We start from the raw sequence: 22773 nt of genomic DNA, 5'->3' as shown, positions 1-22773 counted from the left end.
TATTAGTTCCTGACTAGAAGAAAAGTTTTTTTTCTGAGACAGGGTCTCACTTAGTAACCCAGGTGAGACTCCAACTCCCTCCTTCAGACTCTTAGGTTCTGGAACTCCACCATACAGAGAAACATGTAATATTTGTCTTTTTATTAGCTATACTATTGATGGAATCCACTATATGGGCAGCTGACCTTCAATATATTCTATTTAGGTTTTGATCTTCAGTAGCCCCTAAAATAGTCAAAATGAGGGCTCTTCAGATCACATAACATTTGTATTTCTAAATTTAGCTGCTAAGCATACCTGCTCTACAGTGCACACATTCACTCTGAGATGTACTCAAAGGAACTCTGGTAAATTAAAGAAAAATGTCAGTTTCACATTTGTGCCTTCCCTCAGCCTCTCTGTCTATAGATAACAGATCCTGTCCAAGCCCAGGCACTCCCCGTGAGGCCCCATTTTCTTTTTATTTTTGTAATTATCACTTTCTTTCTAGAATTGCTGATTCTATATTATTTGACTCTTCTCCACAAATTCTTAAACAGAAATGCTTTCCAACAGAGCTGACCAAAAATAATTCACCTAACAGCTATATAATGCAGTCTTTCTATGGCTTTATTTTATTGGTAAGTCACAATAAAAACTATAGCTCACTTGTATGTGGGGGCCCAAATTATTCAAGGTCAGAGAATCTGAGCTTGCTTTACCCAGCAGGGTTGCATAATGGGATGATTTGTGTAGCTAGAATTTTTCTGGTCCTGCCTGGCCCACGGTCAGGACAAATCTCTCACCTGCCAGTCCCGCAGCGGCTCAGATCCAACCAAGTAAACACACAGAGACTTATAATGCTTACAAACTGTATGGCTGCAGCAGGCTTCTTGTTATCTAGTTTTTCTATCTTTTTTTTTTCTTTTTTCTTTTTTTGTTTTTTTGAGACAGGGTTTCTCTGTGTAGCTTTGCGCCTTTCCTGGAACTCGCTTTGGAGACCAGGCTGGCCTCGAACTCACAGAGATCCGCCTGGCTCTGCCTCCCGAGTGCTGGGATTAAAGGCGTGCACCACCACCGCCCGGCTAGTTTTTCTATCTTAAATTAACCCATTTCTATGAGTCTGTAAGTTGCCATGTAGCTTGTGGCTTATTGGTACCTTACATCTCACTTGTCATGGCGGCAGCTGGCAGCATCTCTCTGACTCAGCCTTCCACTTCCCAGAATTCTCCTCTCTCCTTGTCCTGCCTATACTTCCTGCCTGGCTACTGGCCAATCAGTGTTTTATTTATTTACCAATCAGAGCAACACATTTAACATACATAACATCCCACAGCAGATTTGGCCATGTCCATGTTTACCAGGTGTTTTGAAGGGTTTACACTTGGATGTACAATGTGCTTTGATCTTGAAAGGGGGAGGTCTTTTGCCTTGCCCCTTGGCATTGTATGAAAAGCTTCTTGGAATAAACCTCAAGGCAACTGGGTATTGACCCAGGGCCCTCCCGAAGCTATCCTGTGTCTCTGTCTTTCTTATCATCTCTATCTTTCTATCTATCTATCATTTCCTCATTCCTCTCTGCTCCCCACAAGAACCCTTCAACAGGTTGGATCTGGACTCAGACAGACTCCCACATGTGCACAGGGACCACTAAGTTTACAATACATGTTCTAGCTTCACAGTCTTTGTTAATTGCACAAAAATCCTGGGAGATAATATAGTGAGGTAAACAGCACTCATCTCAGAGAAATTACCCAACAGTCATTCTGATGTTACAACATTTAAGGACCTGAAAAAGAAAAGCCTGTGGACTTATAACTCATGTTTTGTTGCTTGATTAATCATTTCTACTTGAATGGAAAAAAATAGTTACTTTGTTCTAGGATGCTGAATGTAGAATGGTGCCAATAAAGAATTTTGTGACTCATGAATGGAAATCATGACAGCTTAGTTCAATCAAGTGCTGGTTCTTCTGTATCTCACAGTGTGTCTCTGTTACTGAAGAGTCAGCATGTATAACCCAGCATTACCCAACTTCGTTCTAACAAACCAGCTCTAATAAGTGCCTCCAAATATACCAGTACCCTCCTCTGGAACTTATGGAAAGCACTGTTGGTTGAGCGGTTATATTAGGTCTTTTAAATTTTCCTGTATAGAGTTCTAGATTTTGGATTTTTACTACAATTAAGAGGCTATTAATTTTAAGTTATTTAATTGGTCACAGTTTTTTTGAAAGCCATTCATATAACATCACTACCTATTGAAATGCTTTTAATAAACCATATATATATATATCAGACTATTTACTTAATAAGGGGGCAACTGGGTATAGAAGTACCAAACAAAACCAAAAAAATCAAACAAACAAACAAAAAAACCCTCAGCAACAACAACAAAAAATGCAGTACTTTAAAACAGGAAAATAAAGAACAGGATAAATTTATTAGTCAAGGATTTATAACAAATACATATAAATAAGGTCAAGAAATCTTCTGGAGGTTGAATATGATTTACTATTTAAGCTGGAAGTCACAGATTACATTATAGATAAATTGTGTTATAATAAGACCTCATATTATTCAAACAATCAATCAATAGGAGGTTACTAAACTATTTATATGCTCAGCTTTCTACTTCCAGAAACTCAAGTCTTTGGATGTGTCTTAACACTTAAAAGTTATACCAAACTGTCAGTGTTTTACCTTTTAAAGAACTGATGTCTCAACTTCCTGCCTCTTACCTTTCATCTTCCAAAGAGAACTTAAGACCTGCTCAACAAGAGGGAAATCACACCTGGTACTGGAAACCCAGAGATGGAGAAGCCATGGATCTTGGAGGAGACCCTACAATAGCCAGTTTATTAAATCAGTACAATCCCTAAGCACATTCTAAATATTCGTCTTTATACCCACAGAAAAGCATAGCCTTTGTCCTCATCAAGGAAACTTCTCTTTGCAGCAGATGGAGATCATTACAGAAAACCCACAACCAATCAAAATTCAGAGCTGTGGATCCAGGTTCCAATGGATGCATTTAAAAACAACTCTAGCATGGAAGAAGGTTCAGGGAACACTGTGGAAGAGGTGGTGGAAAGATCTTAAAAGCCAGAGGATCAGGGAGGTTGCTGTAAAACTGTGTTCTCTGGTAATGGCAGAAGCTACAACCAAAAAGTCTCACCAATATGACTGCCTAAACATGAGCTGGACAGAAACACCACCAATAGACAAGCCAGAGTGGATGAGGGGAAAGACTAGGAGACCTCAACTCTACACAAAGAACTACAGCAACATCAGCTGCTGAGAGCAGGAGACACAGTTTTCCCCAGGGAAGAGCACACTAGTTGGTTATTCCAACACCATATGGTCTGCCCTGAAAACACACATACAAGTAACATTGTACATACTGAGCAGGTTATATTTAGGTATGCATGTATATACACATATACACATGTTATGACAATTAATGAAAAAAGAGACCATGAATTTGATAGAGAACAAGGAAGGGCATATGTGAAGGTTTGGAGGGAGGAAAGGGAAGGGGGAATTATGTAATTACATTATAATCTCAAAAAGAAAAAAAAATGATGCTCCACCAAACAGTAAGACCTGGGTTGCAATTACTGAGTGCCGAATATACCAAAGTCTGTTATCCTGTAAGGGAATAGTTGCTGTTGTTTTTAATCTGCTCTTGGTGTTAATGTTCAGGCCCACTCTTCCAGGGCATGAGACTGTGCCTTGCTCTTTCTCCTTCCACGGAGCACCCATGCCCATTTTGTGTGTGGGTATTTCTCAGAAAGTGCAACAAATCCAGGTATCACCGGCCAGGGAAGGATTTAGCTATTGGTAATCTTCCATGTTGTGTCCTAGGTTTGCATAACGCATAATGAAAATGTGCTCTGCCAGTGAGTCCTCATGCACCCCACACAATTTCCAAAGTCCTGCTCGTGACTTTTGCAACCATCTCTTCCCGAGACAGGAATGTCAGAGCAATTGGGCAGGGTTGCAAAAAGACAATTAAGGCAGTTACTGTGAGTGGGGAAAAATGTCAGGAAGGATAAATTCTTAGTTAGCCGAGATCACGCTGACATGAAAGTGGTGTCCCAAGAACCGAAGGGAGTACAACCGAAAGAACAAATGTTTCTGGGTGAAATTTGTTTTCCAATTTCCCTGGCACTCCTCAAGGTCACAAGGTTCCAGAAATCAGAGCACTCACTGTCTTTCCAGGTACACCAAGGTTGCTCAAGGCCAGTGCTAAATATCCAGTAGCATATTAATTTTTTTTGACATTTTAGCAATTGAAAATGTTTGCAATCTTCTCCCTTAAAACAATACCTTGGAGTGCTATTTATCCTGTGCTATCTACTAAGGAGTAAACTAGGGTTACAGTTTGTTGTTGCTGTTGTTGTTTGGAGACAGGGTATAGCCCAGGCTGGCCTGGAACTCTCTATGTAGCCCAGGCAAGTCTTAAACTCATAGAAGTCTTCTTGCCTCAGCCTCTTGCAGGTTGAGATTACAGGTATAAGTCACTATACATGGCTTAAGGTAGTTTTTCATTTTAAAGATTTGTCATGTACCCTCTTTGAAATAAATACCAAATGATAGAAGACTGTATAGTCATATTTCACTGCTGACTCTATTGCCTATGAAATATTTATAATGATGAATCCCAGCTACAAGAATATTAGAGAAAGCATATGGAGGTAGTAGCCACATAGATTATGCTACAATTGGAAAAACAGTAAAAAACAAAAAAAACCCAGAGTTATCATAAATGTAATCACCATTAATACGTGTCTCTTTAATTGGATCCATAAAACAATAACTCCAAGTAAACAAAATAGGAACAAGAAGAACAAATCTTTCTGGTATGGCTGGAAATGAAGTGGCATGGGAGGGCGCCAATGGAAATGGGATGTCACATATGCACTGGAACATCCATGAGACAATCTGCAGCTATTACTCATGGGTTCAATTCAGCCTCTTCCTGTTTCATGCACATCTTCGTGCAGGTCCTGCCCCTGAGGCAATAGGGAATCCTATCCTCGCCCTCTGCAAATGTCCCTACCATGCACTTTCTACATCCTTGTTCAATTGGCTCCCCTGTAATTACTTCCCAAGGCGATCAGTGCTGGAGTCCAGTGCTGGTTTTGCTGCTGTTTTCTCTTTTCTGCTCTCTACTGAAGGGCTGCATTCCAGAGGCAGGACTCATCCAATGAGTGGTATTCCAGGGGAAAGTTGGGAGAGGTGAATGGAAGGAGAACTTTGGGTGTTTTTTACCTGTCCCTTTCTGCTTTAAGTGATGTCACCTACACTGTGACTGTATCTCCTTCTATGACATCACCATTGCTCTGTCATGGCTCCACTGGGGTTCCACAGATCCATTAGAGTTACATGGCTCTAACATGACACACTGGCTACTCCAGGGTTCCATGATTCTGAAGCCACCATGGTTCCACCATGCTATCAGCATTGCATGGGTCTATTGGGATTCTGTGACCCTCTTGTGTTTCCATGGATCCATTATGGCTTCACAGCAGTCCCTTGACTACATGGCTTGCCATGTTAAGAACTAATATGTATTAAAATTCCCTTTTTCTCTCATAAGCAACTTTAATAAAGTCTTTAATTGACACACTTAAAAAAATACAGTAACATTCTAAGCAATCATTTCCAGCAGATCCAGGTTTCGATTTACTAAATACAGTTTTACTAGTACATGTTAAACTTTAAAATGTACTTCCTGAAATAACTATTGTTCTACCATTAGCCCACATACCAATTTTTAGGAACTCTGGTGTCTAATGAATTCTGGACACACTTACACCTTTCCCCTAGCACCTCTACAGTAAGTTCAAAAGAAAAGACTCACCTTAGCTTTTCTGCTCAGAGGTCCTTGAGGTGCAGCACAGCACAGCACAGTGCTTTAAAGTTTGGATTCTTGAGTGACCCTTGCTTTAGCTTTTATCTCAGCCACTTGTTAGCTGGATGAGTAACTTATTCAGCCTCCCTGTGTCCCACGTTGCTTATCCACACAAAGACAATAATATGTAATGCACCTGGCTGCTGTGATAATACTCTGAAGAAATACTCTTACTTCTCTTTGGTCAGTGCTTAATATTAGCTACAATAACTCTTCCACTGTTAGCCTTTGCTCCAGTCACAGGGAACCATTCCACCAAAATGAGTTTTGTACCCGTCTTTGTGCCTCTGCCTTACACTGGCTTGCTTACCCAAAATAGGTAGAGTCCTACCCTTTTGTGCACAATGCCAATTCTGTCTCTTGAAAACATCTTTTCTGCTGCCATCTCTCTCCCTCGGCTCTTCCATTCTTTAGATGATGAGGGACCTTTGAATTTTCTGTGTTATGCACATTTCACTTGGTCCAGGGATTCACATGTCTGCCTCCTATACTGTCCTGACTTTCTATCTTTGGAGGGAAGGATTCTGCCTTCATTGTCACATTATGCTACTCAACCAATGCTCTCTAACCCATTGGAAAAGATGTCCAAAAAAGCTGTTTCACTTAATGCCAGTCCCAGGCTATGGCCTCTAAGCACAGGCTGCACTAAATCTACAGTTGTGATCCATTATCCTGCCTTTTAAGTAGTGTGTGTGTACAGAATAATCACAAAAATAGCCTTTGCCTAATTCACAACTTAAGTAAAATAAATATTTTCCTTACTTTTATAGTCGTTCATATTTTTCAGATGTCAAAACTGTCAAGCTTAACTCGGCTCTGGATTCTCTAACCCGGCTCTGGATTCTCTCTGGAAGTCTTGTAAGAGCCTCACATGGCATTGTGTTTTACGGTTTAATAACCTGCATTTGCTCCTACCAGTTCAACTGAGCCATACAACATAAAGCGTTCTCCATAGGGGTACACAGAGCAGGGTTCTCTTCATTTTACCGACGCTGGAACTCAGACTTAGACAGGACAAGTGCCGTGGGCAGCAGCATCCCACTCAGCACACGTAGGCCTGGATGGAACACATGTAGTTGCTGTGTGAATCTGATTCTCTGACCTAGCATCCCAGTGAGGAACTGTAACCATGGCAACACCATACTGTGGTGCTATCGTCAAACAATGGGAGTCAGACGTGATTTTTTTTTAAGTTATCCTGAAGAGCTGCATCTCTCACCTTACTTGTCCACCTGTGTCAGTGAATGTAGCACCCAGCCTCGGGTGCAAAACTCATACAAAGACTGTCCCAGCCAATGACAGACAGGAAGACCCATGCCAGACCAAGCTGAGTTCAGAACTTTTTTGCTGTATGTATAGATTTTGCTCTTGAACACTGAAAGTGTACTGAGGGTCGGGTCATGGATACTTGTACTATATTGTAAACCCTATAATGAGAATATACTTCACTTTACTAACAACTGACTAGAAAGTCACTGGCGATTATATCTGGATAAGCAGAAAAATGTAATATGACTGTATGGGTGCCATAGACAGGGACATGGAGTATATTCTGGGGCATGGAATGCTGCAAGACTTCACCACCTGTCCTTCAGAATGAGAGACTCCCCCCTCCCCTGCCATATTCTCAGATAGTTGCTGGAAGGCAGCACCCAGCTGGATAGTTTGATGAAGACTGTCTTTGGTGAAGGAGACTAGCATGCTTGAGGTTGTATGCTTTTCCTGGACGTTGAGGGGATGCAAAATGAAGGGACTTTACCTTGCCCCAACTTGGAACAAGGTAAAGGGTTGTCGCAGTGCCACAATGTCTATGAAGTAGGCTGCAGCCTTGCAATGTCTATGGAGTAGGCTGCAGCCTTGCAATGTCTATGAAATAGGCTGCAGCCTTGCAATGTCTATGAAGTAGGCTGCAGCCTTGCAATGTCTATGAAGTAGGCTGTTGTCTTGCAATGTCTATGAAGTAGGCTGCAGCCTTGCAATGTCTATGAAGTAGGCTGTTGTCTTGCAATGTCTATGAAGTAGGCTGCAGCCTTGCAATGTCTATGAAGTAGGCTGCAGCCTTGCAATGTCTATGAAGTAGGCTGTAGCCTTCACTGAGTTTGCATCTCAGCCCAGTGTCTCCTTACCTTGTCCTGTTTCCTCCTTCACCCATTCTTTGGGGATAAACCCTTAAGCATGATCTTCTAAGTTTACTGCCCAGTAATTCTTCTAGGGTTTGCATAGGGACCTTGAACAGCATAGACTTATTGGAGTTATTCCTTTTCAGTACCTTGCCAGCAAATTTTCCTGGCTTTATCCTTCAAATATACCCTCAAGTAGACCATTACCTTCACATCTCTGGTGCTCCCCAGAGCCATTGGTAGCCCTAGCAAACAATTTAGACACTGACATGTGGCTTGTAGGAAAGCTCCCCAGTAGCCGCCTGGCTTGATGAGCAAAGCTAGATGCTCTTGAGCATGAAGAACTTAATCAAACGCAAAGGCTATGTAGTCAGTTCCTAAGCCCCATGACCTCTCATGCAATTATACCCTCTAGTTGTCCCCGGCTTACTTGCAGTATACTCTCTAATACCAGCCATCATCCCCTTTCAGAGGGAATCAGGCCGTGTCCTTCCCCTGCTCAAAATCACCTTATCAGTCTGTAAATGCTGTGAGCTGGCTGCCTTCACCTTACATTTTCACGATCTTCTAGACATGTCCTCACACACCCCAAGCATACTCCACCCTTGGAGATTTTGAGTTTCTTTCATACTCTGCCTGTAGCACTTAGACCCTGGAAAGAGACACACGGCCTCCCTTATTTCATAGGGTCTCTGCTCAGCTGTGACAGAGGCCTTCCAAGATTGCCCCTCCCGACCTCCTTACCTACTCTCCTACTGTGACTTATTTTTTCATAGCACTCGATATCTTTATGCAGGTTAAGCATCCCTAAAATGAAACCCAACATGGTCCCAAATCCAAAACTTCTAAGTACTCAATGTTGCCACAAGTGGAAAATTCCATGCCTGGTTTCAGGACAAGTCATAGTTGAAGCACAGGTACGGGTCAGGTATGGTGATACATGCCTACAGTCCCAGCTACTCGGGAAGCAGAAGAAAAGGATCACATGCATCTATGATTGCAGGGCCTGGCTGGACAGTTACAGTGAGAGGAATGTCTTAAAAAATAGTCACAGCCATGCTAAAGACATTTTATGGTATTACCTTCAGGCTGTGTGTATAAGATGTGCCATGCAACATAAAGCAGGCTGAGTGAGCCATGGGGAGCAAGCCAGTAAACAGCACCACTCCATGGCCTCTGAATCAGCTCCTGCCTCCAGGTTCTTGTCCTGTTTGAGTTCCTGTCCTGACTTCCTTCAGTGACTAATAGCAATGCTGAAGTGTAAGCCAAATAAACCCTTTCCTTCCCCACTTGCTTTTTGGTCATGGTGTTTCATGGTGTTAACTAAGACAAGCTTCCTAGACTCTGTATTGTCAGAATCCTGGGTCCTGTAAGGTCCTGCAAGGTTGGGAAGTGACTCTGGTAAAGACACAGCGTGCCCCACTCTGTGCTGGAGAGCACGGGCTAGACAAGGGGTGGAGTGGAGAACACGTGCATTTTAGCAAAACGGGACACTGTAACTCTGCGTGACTTTCTGACCTATTCTAAATCTGCAGGGCCTCTAAGCATGAAGCAAGAAAGGCTCCAACTCCTGCTTGGATGAGGCTCAGTCTACTCTCTTTGATAAAGATTGAATTGCTTTGCCAGTTAGGATTTTCAAAGACCAAAAAAGAGATGTGCTTTCTGAACCGCCAGCTTCTCAAAGGACAGTGGTGTAGAGCAGATTCTGAGGGCACTCTAAACCTCAGACATTTACATATGGATAGACTAGTGGTCATCCAAAGTCTTTATCTGTTGTACAAATGTCAGGATTCTTAGGCTGAAAGACGTTTGCTTTCAATCCTGGACATCTGGGACAGCAAAAAATAGAAAACCCATCGATGGGAGTAAAGCTAATGTATTAGAATGCTCACCACGACACACCTTTTCGGGGGTACAAATGAGTTTTCAGCTATAGGATTTTATGTCAGACCCACCATCCAGATTTGGAAAGCAGATATACACAGGCTTTGCATGAGTAGTTTGTATTCAGTTAGTCATTTCTCAAGTATGTCTCCTCTGTGATTTGACCAAGGGAGGCTTTCTTAATTTATCTTTATTATATTTCACGTAGACGGAAGCGGAGTTTGTTATTTGCCTCAGTATTAATTCCCATACAGTTTAATTAATTAATTGCCATATAGTATTAATTCCCAACAACTTTTAATGAGCTATTTTCAGTTCTGTTATAGCAGCTCAGTATAATCTTGCCTTTTGTTTTGTTTCATTCTTTTGCAACATGGCTTGTATAGACAAATTACCAGACTGAGTTTCTTCCTGGATAGAGGCCGGCCTTCCTCTACTGATCATGTGACCTTATACAAGTTATTTGTCATCTGTAGGGATCTGCCCAGAAGAGGACCTCTGGAAACTCAACCCCCCTTACATAAACAGTTTATGCTTCTTCAATTTAGAGGAGTTATGTAATAAATATTTGTTACTTAGGAAGTTGAAGACATCTGGGATGGGAAAAAAGAGAAAATTATTTTTAAAAGCTATTTCCTCAAAAATGGATCATACACAGACATAGACCTCTCTCTCTCTCTCTCTCTCTCTCTCTCTCTCTCTCTCTCTCTCTCTCTCTCTCTCTCTCTCTCTCACTCACTTATAAATGCAAATACAACTTCAGAACACATGTGAAAATTAGTTGTAGTGGTTACTTACAGGAGAGGGTAGGGGAGAAAAGAGACTTTTAGTTTAATGTATATAACCTTAAAATATTTTTAAATGTCATATACATAGTCATTTTTATTAACAATAGTTTTTAATGTCAACAATGATATGAAGGTGCATTTTGTTTGTACTTTATATACTTTATTTTTAAGATAAACAATACATATTCCTAAATAGCTCAGCAAAACCCAGTAAAGACCTTTGTAGTCAAACCCTATTACTCTGTTGTTTTCTATTAATCCACTGGCATGTTGCACTGAACACGGGCTTCGGGACAGAAGCAACTGGGTACAAATCCCAGATGTAAGATCTGAAAGCCTGAATTTTGGGCAGCTTACCTGAGCCTCAGTCTTCTTATCTCAAAAACAGCTCAACAGTTAAGAGCTCTGGCTTCTCTTGCAAAGGACTACAGTTCAGTTCCCAGCCCCCACACTGGGTGGCTCTACCTGTAACTCCAACTCCAGGAGATCCAATGGCAATACCCGGCCTTCTCAGGTACCTCCACTCATGTGCACACAATTTCACAGACAGACAGATGCACAAATAAATCTTTAAAAAATATATGACAGTACATATATATATATATATCACAATACATGTATTGTGATATATATGTATCAAATATTTTATATATATATATATATATAATATCTGTTGGATAGACAAGAAATCTATCCAAAACTATCTAAAAACTTTTTTTTAAAAGGTGCCTATCAAAAAGTAGGTTCCAGAAGCAGTCATTTATATTATTGTAACTTTCTTATTTTCACTTTTAAAAGGTAGTAGTGATAAAGTACCATTAGTTTCAAATATAGCTGTGTGGCTGGGGTCAGGGGTTGAAGAGGGTGGGGGGTGGGGTAGCGCACATCTTTAATCTCAGCACTTGGGAGGCAGAGGGAGGCAGATCTCCAGGTTCGAGGCCAGCCTGGACTACATAGTAAGTTCTAGAACAGCCAATGCTACATAGAGAAACCCTGTCTTAGAAAAAAAAGTGAAAAGAAAAAAAAATAGCTGTCTAAATTCTTAGTCCTGAATCACAGTATTCTAGAACTTTCTTGTGTTTTTAAAGATCATTTTATACAATAACTGTTTCTCAAGTGTATACTTTGTGCTGCGCATTGAGTAAGATACTACATACATAGATGAAAAAGAACATGAACCTGATTTTTAAGGTTTTCCTGATCTTTGGCAGAGGAGTTAGAGAAGAAAAAATAATTTGAATAGAAATTAGAGGTAGGCAAGTACCAGAGAAATAATTTCCCAGTGGATCTATACAAAAGTTCACACAGCTTTGACATTTTCATCAGTTTATAGATGAAAGCTTTTCAGTAGGCATCAGAGTATTGCCATTTCAAGCTCATACCCCAAGTCAGAGAACTAGAACAAATTAAAGGATCAGGGGCCACCCTCCCGGCAATGCTTTCTAACCAAGAAAACCAGAGTTTGGAGCCCCAAAGACCTCTCACCCTGATCCCAGCCAGAACCTGAACCCAGACACTTCTTAGGAGAATTCTAAGTTTTGTATATGTCCTGGTTGCATTCCATCATTAAGTATGGCCTGGCAGTGTATGAACTTTCCTGGGGAGGTATGAGCAAACGTCTATTTACCTCATATGGGGTGCTGATGATGATCCAAGAAGTGATTGCACTCAGGTCAGTTTGGTGAACCACGAGGTCACTGGGTTACTTACTGGAGTGTGGGTGACCCCCATTCAGCTGTCTCATTGAAATGTCTCACCCCATCATGGTGAGGACTTTTCCCTAGCTTCATAGATAAGCCCTCCAATCAGTTAATCTTCTGCCTGCTCTAACCTGATACCCCCAAAGACCGTGTGCAGCTGGGGCACATTTACATAGAATGGGGACATGGAAAGTAGAAGATAGACTCTCAGGTGAGCATCTAATGTCCCCCACCTTCTTCTTCTATGAGGTAAATTTAACAGGCCCAATCCTGAGGTTTTCTTGTGATCACAGCTGCTGAAGATAGTAGTGGTTGTTATTCTCCAAGGAAAGTGTTCCACAGCATCTTTGACCCTTTTTAGTCCTGTAGTCTGGTGCTGCACTGACTTCAATCATTTGGTCCCCACATATTCATCTGTTCTCAACCGTGTCCCATTTCAGGATTACAGTAGAGTTCAAACCTAGATTTTCTGCGAGTCACAAGACACAGGTGCTGTGTGAGTCAGGTAAACAGACCCTGTGTAAAATTTGAACAAAAGTAATGAAATAAGCATATCAAGCCTTGAGTTGCTTTGGCCAAGACTTGTGTCCTTGGTCCTTAAATGACCTGGCTATAACCAGGGCCTTCTACCATGTCACCTAGGATGGTGAAATTTAACATTGGGGTAAATTCCATCTATGTCACTAAAATTGGACAAGGGGATGAACAGAAATGCTTTCTGGTGGGAAGGAAGAACATTCTGGCTGTACAGTCATTTGTCTTTGCTCTTCATCGATAGCACTTTCTATATCCTAAACAACCAGCTGATTGATAGATCTATCTTACAATACTTGAGAGATAGAATGCCTTTACCAAAAATGAACAAATAGACAAAACTCCCAAACTCTCCAAGCTTATTCAATTTGGTATGATGTGGGAAGAGAAAAGAGTTCTATGGGTCATGAAACTTTAATACATGATACAGCCAAAAGATTCCTGGGTTCTAGTCTGCTCCTACAATTCTGCTTTTCTAGAAACTCAGTGGTAGAGCACATACTTGCATGTACAAATCCCTGGGTTCAACTGTAAGCACAAAAACAACAATAACAAAAACCCCCTCTACTCTTCCAGGATTTTGTTTCCTTATAAACAGAGTGAAGAGATTGTCTACATGATCATTAAGGTCGTCTGACCATTCTATGGTTCTCAACACATTGAAAGTAATAGGCACAAATGAATCTGGACTCTTTGGCTTTAGTCAAAAGACATCAAACACGTTGGTTAACTTCATCCCAGGGAATGCCAGCATTTTTAGCTGTTTGAAAGTTTAGGAAATGGATCTCTCTGTCCAAGAGAAAAAAATTCACAAGTGACCTCATGGAGGGGTTGTGCAACATGGCTCTCTTGGCCAAAGTCAACTGCTCAAAGCTGCTCTCCTCCATTCCACTCAAGATCAGCAAGTCTGTGTGCTGCCCAATCCCCCGGTTTTTCTGTGTGCTCATCCTAAATCTTTGTGCTGTCCAACCCTGGAGTTTCTCTGGGCTCATCTTAAATCCCTGCAGCTCTCCCATCTGGAAATTCTCTCTTCTCCTTTGAAGTCAGTCTGTTGATCGCAAGTGGCCTTCTCCCTACCAGGCCACCACTTCTTAAGATCCTGGCTGGCATCTCCTCTTCATATCTGTTCTGAATGTGGGTTTGATCATCTACCCTCTCTCTTTCCTGTCCTGCACCATTTTTTCTAGCTTATCACATCCAGCCCTGGGCAGCTAACACTGTTTGCCTGCTGATAACCCCCAGTTTATGTCTTTTTGTTGGACCTCTACCTGAACTTCAGAAGCCCATATGCAGGGTTTACTGAATATTTGCATTTAAATCTCTAACTAGGGGTTCAAACAGTACACATCCACACTAGAACTGTTGAATTTTCTGGTCCTGATTTTGGCCTTCCCCCAGCTCTCTTCCCTGTTGCTATCCATCTCCATTAGTGGTACCATCATCTATCCAGTTGCTTAAACAGCCACCTGGAAATAATCTTTTTCTGGTATGTTTTGTTTTTCTAAGACAAGGTCTTGCAATGTATCCCTGATTGCCTGGAAATCACTATGTAACACACAATGGCCTGGAAGTTGGAGTGATCCCCCTGTCCCTGCCTTCTGAGTGCTGGGATTACAGACAGGTGTTAGCATACCAAGCTTAGAAACCCTTGCTTCCCATATACACTGTGTAAGTGATGCTGTTGGCTCACTTAACCCCCAGACTACGTTTTAAATCCCCTTTGAATTCCGTAGGGTTTACAAGCTTTACCTCTCTCTCCCTCCATCCTTCTTTTCCTATCTCACTAGAAAGTCTATTTGTTCACTTTTATTTTTTCCACTCACATTTTTTTTTTTTTTTTGTCTACGAAGGACCCAGGGAATGATTTAAAAATAGACCACACTTAACTTGCACTTCCTCACGTTGCTTGTTCAGTTGTTCACCTTAAACTGCCACCCACAGTGACCCCTGTTTCATGTGGGCCAGACAGCTCTATTTGGCTATTTTCCTCACTGTTGAATCTCCAGCACTGGGCGCAGATAGACATTCTGTAGATATTTGCTGAATGAGTGAGTGATCTGGTCATGCCACAAACAGCTAATTTCATTTTTTTGAAAATTTTCCTGTCTAGGTAAATAGGCCTTCTGGTGAAAACTACCCCCTTCACACTGAGTGGGATGGCTCACACCTCTAACCCCGACTTGTGGGAGGCAGAAGCAGGGACAGTGACCTGCCCTGGAACTGAGCTTGTTTGATGAGAGGCAAGGCTGCCCAACATACACTTGGGCCCTGAAGGTTTGTTTTATAACAGGTAACTGTGAATAAGGCCAAAACTATGCTCCTACATTTGTCTAAGCCTTTCATGTACCAAATATTAACAACGAGAACAGCAGGCATAAGTGGGCTTAACTTAAATGAAAGCAAATTAGGCAAGCCTTCTTTCCGTTTTACTAGAAAACAAACAGCCTATAAAAAGTTGACTATAGAACATAATGGTGACTTTGGATTTAATTTAATTCTAAAAATTAAACCATGTTTTCTTCCTACCTTCTTTCTCTCTCCTACAATCAATTAATAATCACATTTTCTCAGCCTTGTAGTTACTGCCCCTGGTGGAGGGGTGCATATGGTAGGGAGCTGTAGGAAGGCATATTCTAGGAAGATGTACATATGTATTTCTATATATCATTGTCCTGAGTTTCTAAATAACTATGGCCAGTCTTCCCATCTGCCAGTTCCAAATTTGCAGATCCAACCAATTGTGGGTTGTAAATACACAGAAGAACCAAACTGTGACTGGACCAAACATGTCCAAACCTGTTTTGTCATCCTTCACTAAACAATACAGTACAACAGCCGGTTGACAACACTCACATCGTGTTAAGTGCTGTGAGCCATACACCCGGTTGTACATGCAGAGGACACAAGTACATGCTTTGTCACTGAATTTTGGTATCCTTGGGGGAACCTAGAACCAAACTCCTGAAAACACCAAAGGATAGCTGTATTATAATTGCTTAGGAGAAAAAAAAATCAAAAGCGTGAAAAGGAAGAAAGAAAAATAGCAAAAGGAAAAAGCAACTGTAGAAGCTTCAAAAGGCAAGTTTTTCCTTACTAAGCAGCTGCTGAGAAAAGCCCTGTGTGCAGCACCAGTCAGTAGGAAAGCTGGCCACTGGCCACTCTTCGAGGCTTCCACACGACTGTTACAGCTGAGTCAACAGCCATGGACAGACTGACAGCAGGAAAGAGTCCATCCACAGGATTCATCAGTGAGTTCAGTTCTGACTAAGAACATTTCACTAGATCGTTAATCCTGCATTTGGCTCACATGAGCCAAACGCTGATTTTACAGCCATTTATTCAATTAGTTGTAAATCCTCTTCACAGAGTTAGGACTAGGGTGAGAGAAAGGGGCGGGCAGGAATGTGCAACAAGTGTTGGGTTAGACTCTGTCTTCGTTTAAAATTTGGAAACCTTGTCAATCTAATTTTGCATTGAATTTGAATTTTTTAAATAAGTGCATTAAAACATTATTGATTTTAAGGTTTTTTTTTTTATAGCACTTTAAACATCACACCCAAAAAGTTGAGAAAGAAGCAATATGGATGCTGACTTCTAGAATCTCAATCTCATATGGGGGAAGAAAGCTGTGTCCATAAGATTTGCTAAGCAGAAACTATAGGAGGTCAAGGTTTTGGACTAGGCTCTTGAACTAGAATCTGATGGACCAGACTAAAACTCAACATGGAGTCACTCACACTCACTGTCACTAAACCCAAATTAGGATGTCATCTGACCTTTTCTATCAGACAGAGGAATAACCACACATCCAAACAAGACCAGCTTCTATCAGTATCAGCCCAACAATGAAGTTTTCTGCTTTAAAAAAATATGTGTGTGTGTGTGTGTGTGTGTGTGTGTGTGTGTGTGTGTGTGAATATGTGTTCCTTCATGTATGTCTATATACCATGTGAATGGCTGGAGCCTACAGAGGCCAGAAGAGGGAGTTGGATTGCCTGGAACTGGAGTCACAAATGGCTGTGAGCCACTATGTGGGGGCTGGTGATAAAAACCCCATCCTCTGGAGGAGCAGCCAGGGCCCTTAAGCACTGAGCCATCTCTGCAGCCCTAAGGTCCCCTATTTAATCCTATAAAAACTGGTCAGTTTTCCAATTGTTTTCTCTCCTCCTCCCCACGTTACCAGGGAAGTAATGTTGAAATGACAGGTCCACTTTTTTACCTTAGTTTCTGGCTGCTTTGTTGTTGTTGTTTTGGTTGTTTGTTTTTCATGATGTTTATAAAACCACTTTCTTTTGCTCATTCCATGGAATGCTTATTCTATTTGACGGAATGAAGTGTTGCTGGATTCTAGGATTGTAAAGTAAAACCAAGAAATCTTTAAAATGAATTATAACTTTGTTTTTTGGCAGATTGACCCATGTTTTAAAGAGTGGTTAAAAAAAATAATGATAGTGCTTTGGAACTGAAGAGGCAGGAGCGGTACCACAACAACCCTCCATGCCCTGGCTCTGCCACTTCTGGTTGGGTGGCATCAGGATGCTGTTTCAAGGACCTTCCATGATCATAGACTAGAAGAGTCAGTATTATGGATGGAAATAGTTACACTGCCAAAAGTAATCTACAGATTCACCGCAATGCTCAACAAAACTCCAACACCATTCTTCACAGAAAGAGAAAAAAAAGTCTTAAAAGTCATATGGAGTGCTAGAGGGATGTCTCGGTGGTTAGGAGCACTGGCTGCTCTTCCAGAGGACTGGTGTTCAATGACCAGAACCCACGTGGTGGCTCACGACCATCTGTAACTCCAGTTCCGGGGGATCCCAACACCATCTTCTGACAACCAGGCATGCAAGTGTTGCATATACAGGCAAAACCCCATACACATAAAAACCAAGTCATGTGGAAGCAAAGACCCCAGATCACCAGAACAACCTAGCAAAAACAATTAAGCCAAAGGTCTCACCATCTCTGATTTCTACAAATGTCTTTCTGAATATGGCTTATTTCATTTAACATAATGATTTCTATGTCCATCCGTGTTTCAAGTGTCATGAATTCATATTTTTGTGTGTCTGAAAAAAAATCCCACTTTGTGTATGCACCACAGTTTCTTTGTTTATTCATCTGTTGATGGGCGTCTAGGCTAGTTCTTCATTGGCTATCGATAGTAAGGCAGAAGTAAACATGGATGCACACATATCTCTGTGAGGCGTTGAGTCTTTAAAAGGCAGGAATCCTTATTACCTAGTACTGTCACTCTCATTACCTAGCATAGGTAGGCAGTGAAATGAAATGAAAAAAAAAATAAGCTGAAGGCATCCATTTTAATGGACCATAGCCCTTATTATTCTACTGCTTCCTAAAATATCTATTCATACCTTATGAAAAAACTTAGTAAATATTTAATTCTGTATGACTCCCAGTTTCTTAATAAAGAATATCTTCTACAGAGAGTTGTAAGGATTAAAGAGAAATTCAGGGACTATCTATGAATCCAAAGACATGCTCAGTACATAGAGAGTACAAAGACAGAAAGATAGACTAACTCCACCCCTGCCTTTATTCTGAGAGCAAAAAGGTTTGTTGTCCTTCGGCTCATATGGTTGTCCTGCTCACATCCCTGAAGCAAGCCAATAGTACATTTCTACCTTTTTTTGCATGAAAGATTCCTGACCCACTTTCAAAACAAGACTATCAAGTTTATCAAAAGCATAAGTGACTCTGGACTTTGTCCAGGGAACACAAGGCAGTCGTGGGGACTTTGTGTGGGAGACTCTCACACGAGTTTTCAACTTCATCTCATTTAACTTGGAACCAAATAGAAAATTCTTCTGTTGTCCCAGGACCCTGTGCTATTTCTAAAAGAAAAGATTGGTATAAAATTTTCTTAAATTAGACTTTACTTGGGGGGAGTGGCTCTATGCATAGAAAAATCTAGGAGAAATAAAGCTCTTATATGGTTCTCTTAGTTACACCAGAACTCATGGTTACGTTTCCAATCTCACGAATGAATATTAAAATTTCTATTTCCTGGCCTGGGAGTGTAGTTTAGAGTTAGAACACTTGCTAAGATATTCAGGGTTCTGGAGTCAATCTCCAGAACGAAAATTAATAATCATAATAATTATGTGAATAAAATAAAATGTTATCTTCTTCATAGAACTCAGATTGGAACAGAAAATCTATAATAAAAAAATAGATAAGCTGCCTGGGGGTCTCTGTGTCCTGTTGCAGCATACCTCATTTTCTACAACCCTAAAATAAGACCCATCTCTCTGAGCTGCTCAGAAGTTCAATTTACTTAACATAAAACAAGACTCAGATAAGCCGGGCGGTGGTGGCGCACGCCTTTAATCCCAGCACTCGGGAGGCAGAGCCAGGCGGATCTCTGTGAGTTCGAGGCCAGCCTGGGCTACCAAGTGAGTTCCAGAAAAGGCGCAAAGCTACACAGAGAAACCCTGTCTCTAAAAACCAAAAAAAAACCAAAAAACAAAAAAATCCAAGACTCAGGAGAAATCACTCACATAAGAGATAGATGTTTTCATAAGTACTGTTGTTTCTACCACTACACTTGTTAGGAGCCCATACCAAGCAGCAGGGCGAGCTGAGAGACAATGAGCACATTGACTCTTCATCTTTGGAGACAGATCTAGGGTAAAATTCAGGACCCGTCAGTTCCTTGCTCTGTGACTCTGGAGATGTTAAAAAAAAAAAAAAAAAAAAAAAAACCCTCTAGTCTCCAATTTCTCCATCTATAAGGGCCATCTTCCTGATTAGGTCACTGCAGGAACTCAGTGAGCTGAAGCTTTAGTGTGGTGTCAACCATGTGATAAGCCCTTAGTGAGAGTTTCAGAAGGTGGTTGTCAGGAAAGGACCCTTTGGTTTTAGAGTTTGTTTGGAAACACTGAGATGAGAGGTAAGGGCAAAATTCAAAGGCGTCATGTTCTGCTTGCATCCCAGGGCATCTTGATGGCAAACATGTGGCAACACATCTGGTGGCTGGTCACAGAGACCAAAGAGAGACTGACCCTCTGAATCCCTACCACTCACTCTCCAGCCTTGCTCAGTGACTAAAATCGTGCTGAGTCTCCAACTCAGGATGTCTTGGGCATGGCTGCAGTTAACTGCACTTGTGATGGAGTGATGGATGAGAATAGTATCTATTCTTTTTTTTTATTTTCTTCAATAACAAGGCTGATATCATGTTCAGCACAAGATGGCTCATAAATGTGTCCAAACTTATTTTATGACAGGAACACATTCACAAAAGTACAGATGACTTCCAGACAACCTAAATGACAGATGAGGGGGGGTTAATTGAAGATGTAAACTATTTTTGCCTCCTTTCCTCTTTTGATAACATTTCATTGTGAGTAGCAGCCTCTATGGAAAGATAAGAAGCTGGAGAGATGTTAGGAGTAATGGGAAGCATTCTGAGCCGTCCACTTCCAGCTCTTCCATGAATACATCATTCTCACCGACAGACAAGAGGGCCATTTGAGCACGACAAATATTAAGGCACCATTGATAATTATTGACATGGTCTTTTAACTGCAATGGCCCAAAACTTGGGATTTATGCTTTAAGGCTATCGTAATTTCCTTTTCAACTTAACACTCTTCAAAGCACATGCTAATGAGGCAGATAAGACCTAGTTTACGAGCCCGAGCTTGGAGTGAATCATACCACATGGCCGGACAGTGCCTCTTGGGCTGCATGGCCAGCACCATTTCCCTCGTGCTAGTCACTATTCAGGACAGACTAAGGATAGGCACCATAGTTTATGTCGAAAACAAGATGAAAATCTAACCTGCTCTACAGAACTCAGGATGTGTTCATGTTTTTCATTTTTCCCGTGTATCAAATGTGAGTTCAAGAGGACACAGCCAGTGTTGACTTTCTTTCTTTCTTTCTTTCTTTCTTTCTTTCTTTCTTTCTTTCTTTCTTTCTTTCTTTCTTTCTTTCTTTCTTTCTCTCTCTCTCTGTCTCTCTCTGTCTCTCTCTCTCTGTCTCTCTTTCTCTCTCTCTCTCTCTCTGTCTCTCTGTCTCTCTCTCTCTCTCTCTCTCTCTCTCTCTCTCTCTCTCTCTCTCACACACACACACACACACACACACAGCTCACATATTTCTCATCAACAGTTGTGGAAAAAGGAAAATGATTCAGAAACAAAGATGTGATTTCCAACCCTTATTCCCATTTTTTTTAAGGGTTTGTAATAGAACACAAAGCACTCTTTCAATAAAGTCTATGCCTTAAAATTGCTTGTTGTAGGATCAAAACACATTTGCGAAAGCAAATCCTCTGGAATTTGACCCTAATATATATTATGTATTATATATATATATATATATATATATATATATATATATATATATATATATGTCTGTGTGTGTGTCTACGTGTGTGTGTGTGTGTGTGTGTGTGCGCACACACAGTGTGTTTTTACAAAGTTACAGAAATAGAATACCCTAGAGGCTAAGGGAAGAAAAGCTCCTGAGTTGTAATTGTGAATTAGCTAGACTCAGTCCTAAGATGCTGGCAAGCACACGGGGCGGCTTCTTGGGAAGCGCAGCGTATTAAAGTCATCTCACCATAAACACAGCCCCAAACAACACTTCAGCTCTCCTTGGCAGAGAGGCAGAACATTTTCAAATAAGGCATGGAAATTTCTCTAAGCGTCTTGCTAAGTTATAGATCACCCTGGTGCACAGCAGCATGGCCATTCTGTGAGGAACAAAGTAAGCACCAGCCTGTGTGTCTGGTAGGACAGCCAGCTTGCAAGCACACTGAGCTGAGTGTACTTTCAATTCCTCCGCGGTAAGACGAGATGAAGCTGGAGTTCAGGAGCATCCCGTAAAACTGCCAAAGTATGATAGGTCAGGCCATGAAGTTCCCCAGAGTTTTCTTCCAAGATTACGCTGAGGCCTCAGAAGTGAATCCTCCAAATGAGAGCAAACTCTCATTTGTTAGGGAAAAATAAAGCATATTTCCCTGCCTCTTCTGATGCTTCCTTCCCAAGGGCTTGTGACTGCACGGGATACATATTAGCTATCACTGAAAAACTGCACGGAGAGTTAGGATGTGTAGCCCCACCAATATTTTTTCGAGGCTCTTCATGATCTCTAGAATGGCATGAAGTCTGTCAGTCTGCCTTCCCTGGTGCTGATCCCTGCAAGTGTAGGGGAGATTGTCCGGAACCCACAGAAGCTCAAGCCTTTGTAGCCAGTAGGGCTTGTGACTGGCAACACTCTGTGTTGGCTTTATTTTAATTTCTGTAAAATTACTAATTGGTTACATTACCTTCAAGATGGTTGGGAAGGTCAGTGATAATGGCAATACTTGTGCTTGGCAGGCATCATTCAGTGCTGCTAGCTGTATGTCACGGACCCCAGCTACCATGTGAGTATGGCACAGGGTTCCCTTTCCACCTCCCACTGGGAATTAGAATATGTTCTGTCACTAAAGTTCCCTTAGACCCAAATCATCCTCTGGCATCCATTTGATTTGAACTCTGCTGAATCCTCTTTCTTCGCTAGGTCCTTCCCCCTAATCTACAAGTAAGCTCTGGTCTCCACTTCCTAAACAAAACACAACAACAGAATCTCTTTTCTAATATTCAAATCTTTGTGCTTAGAATTTTTCACCAAACAGGAGTAGGTTTGATTTAATATGGTCTGTTTGTGCCCTCAGCACCCCTCAGCATCCCTCAGCATCCCTCAGCACCCCTCAGCATCCCTCAGCATCCCTCAGCATCTTGGCCCCCTGTTGTTATTATCTAATCCAGTCTTCCTAGGTGAAGATGACTTCCTGTCATCTGTGACCAAGCGTTTGGCTGTTATTTGTATGCT

General features: G+C 41.4%; 1 protein-coding gene across 1 annotated transcript in view; it reads right to left on the bottom strand.

Moving 5' to 3' along the window:
* The window catches only part of Mamdc2 (MAM domain containing 2), a 118715-nt gene that overhangs the window by 82876 nt on the left and 13066 nt on the right, over window positions 1-22773 (bottom strand). The gene's annotated exons all lie outside the window — the stretch shown is intronic.

The sequence above is a fragment of the Peromyscus eremicus genome, chromosome 1 (genome assembly GCF_949786415.1).
Source record: "Peromyscus eremicus chromosome 1, PerEre_H2_v1, whole genome shotgun sequence".
In the NCBI taxonomy this organism is placed as follows: Eukaryota; Metazoa; Chordata; class Mammalia; order Rodentia; family Cricetidae; genus Peromyscus; species Peromyscus eremicus.
Note: the sequence above shows the minus strand (reverse complement) of the source record. Positions and strands in the feature narration are given on the sequence as shown.